The 2,284-nt window shown below is 60.8% G+C and overlaps 2 non-coding genes across 2 annotated transcripts in view; both read left to right on the forward strand.

Moving 5' to 3' along the window:
* Window positions 1-363: 363 nt before the first annotated feature.
* LOC126332603 (5.8S ribosomal RNA) lies at window positions 364-518 on the forward strand. The gene has a single exon (XR_007563788.1). It is a non-coding gene; the product is annotated as a 5.8S ribosomal RNA (ribosomal RNA).
* A 188-nt stretch (window positions 519-706) lies between these two features.
* LOC126332608 (large subunit ribosomal RNA) overlaps window positions 707-2,284 on the forward strand; it is a 4,222-nt gene continuing 2,644 nt past the window's right edge. Inside the window, exon 1 of the ribosomal RNA XR_007563793.1 lies at window positions 707-2,284. This exon is cut by the window's right edge and continues 2,644 nt beyond it. This is a non-coding gene — a ribosomal RNA (large subunit ribosomal RNA).

Raw genomic sequence — 2,284 nt, forward strand, 5'->3', positions numbered from 1 at the left:
TACCGACTAGACTGCATGTCTTTCGATGTGCGTGTCGTGTCGCGCAACACGCTACCTGTACGGCAGTGGCCGTGCGCCGCGTGCGGAACCACGCGTGCCTCTCAAAACTAGCGGAAGTGTTGTTGTTGTGTGGTACGAGCGCTGAAGCTCTGGAGCGGCTGGCCTGCGGTACCTGGCGCCTGGCGCCGGTTTTGAATGACGTTCGCCCGAGTGCCTGTCCGCTCCGGTGTGGAGCCGTACGACGCCCATCGGCTGTGAGGCCGTTGGACACAAAAAAATAGTGGAACAGGGGCCGTCAGACGCCTCAGTCCCGCAAATGCTACTGTCTTGAAAGAGACAGTGGGAGACTGAAAAGGAAAAGATCACCCAGGACGGTGGATCACTCGGCTCGTGGGTCGATGAAGAACGCAGCAAATTGCGCGTCGACATGTGAACTGCAGGACACATGAACATCGACGTTTCGAACGCACATTGCGGTCCATGGATTCCGTTCCCGGGCCACGTCTGGCTGAGGGTCGGCTACGTATACTGAAGCGCGCGGCGTTTGTCCCGCTTCGGAGACGTGGGAGTGTCGTGGTCGCCTGTGTGGCCGGCCGCGTCTCCTTAAACGTGCGATGCGCGCCCGTCGCCTGGCGGTTCGCATACCGGTACTTTCTCGGTAGCGTGCACAGCCGGCTGGCGGTGTGGCGTGCGACACCTCGTACAACGACCTCAGAGCAGGCGAGACTACCCGCTGAATTTAAGCATATTACTAAGCGGAGGAAAAGAAACTAACAAGGATTCCCCCAGTAGCGGCGAGCGAACAGGGAAGAGTCCAGCACCGAACCCCGCAGGCTGCCGCCTGTCGTGGCATGTGGTGTTTGGGAGGGTCCACTACCCCGACGCCTCGCGCCGAGCCCAAGTCCAACTTGAATGAGGCCACGGCCCGTAGAGGGTGCCAGGCCCGTAGCGGCCGGTGCGAGCGTCGGCGGGACCTCTCCTTCGAGTCGGGTTGCTTGAGAGTGCAGCTCCAAGTGGGTGGTAAACTCCATCTGAGACTAAATATGACCACGAGACCGATAGCGAACAAGTACCGTGAGGGAAAGTTGAAAAGAACTTTGAAGAGAGAGTTCAAAAGTACGTGAAACCGTTCTGGGGTAAACGTGAGAAGTCCGAAAGGTCGAACGGGTGAGATTCACGCCCATCCGGCCACTGGCCCCCGCCCTCGGCAGATGGGGCCGGCCGCCCGCGCGGAGCAATCCGCGGCGGGGTCGTGTCCGGTTGCCTTTCCACTCGCCGCGGGGTGGGGCCGTTCCGGTGTGCGGTGGGCCGCACTTCTCCCCTAGTAGGACGTCGCGACCCGCTGGGTGCCGGCCTACGGCCCGGGTGCGCAGCCTGTCCTTCCGCGGGCCTCGGTTCGCGTCTGTTGGGCAGAGCCCCGGTGTCCTGGCTGGCTGCTCGGCGGTATATCTGGAGGAGTCGATTCGCCCCTTTGGGCGCTCGGGCTCCCGGCAAGCGCGCGCGGTTCTTCCCGGATGACGGACCTACCTGGCCCGGCCCCGGACCCGCGCCGCTGTTGGCTCGGGATGCTCTCGGGCGGAATAATCGCTCCCGTCAGCGGCGCTTCAGCTTTGGACAATTTCACGACCCGTCTTGAAACACGGACCAAGGAGTCTAACATGTGCGCGAGTCATTGGGCTGTACGAAACCTAAAGGCGTAATGAAAGTGAAGGTCTCGCCTTGCGCGGGCCGAGGGAGGATGGGGCTTCCCCGCCCTTCACGGGGCGGCGGCCTCCGCACTCCCGGGGCGTCTCGTCCTCATTGCGAGGTGAGGCGCACCTAGAGCGTACACGTTGGGACCCGAAAGATGGTGAACTATGCCTGGCCAGGACGAAGTCAGGGGAAACCCTGATGGAGGTCCGTAGCGATTCTGACGTGCAAATCGATCGTCGGAGCTGGGTATAGGGGCGAAAGACTAATCGAACCATCTAGTAGCTGGTTCCCTCCGAAGTTTCCCTCAGGATAGCTGGTGCTCGTACGAGTCTCATCCGGTAAAGCGAATGATTAGAGGCCTTGGGGCCGAAACGACCTCAACCTATTCTCAAACTTTAAATGGGTGAGATCTCCGGCTTGCTTGATATGCTGAAGCCGCGAGCAAACGACTCGGATCGGAGTGCCAAGTGGGCCACTTTTGGTAAGCAGAACTGGCGCTGTGGGATGAACCAAACGCCGAGTTAAGGCGCCCGAATCGACGCTCATGGGAAACCATGAAAGGCGTTGGTTGCTTAAGACAGCAGGACGGTGG

This window comes from Schistocerca gregaria, unplaced genomic scaffold (assembly GCF_023897955.1).
Source record: "Schistocerca gregaria isolate iqSchGreg1 unplaced genomic scaffold, iqSchGreg1.2 ptg001480l, whole genome shotgun sequence".
NCBI classification, from domain to species: Eukaryota; Metazoa; Arthropoda; class Insecta; order Orthoptera; family Acrididae; genus Schistocerca; species Schistocerca gregaria.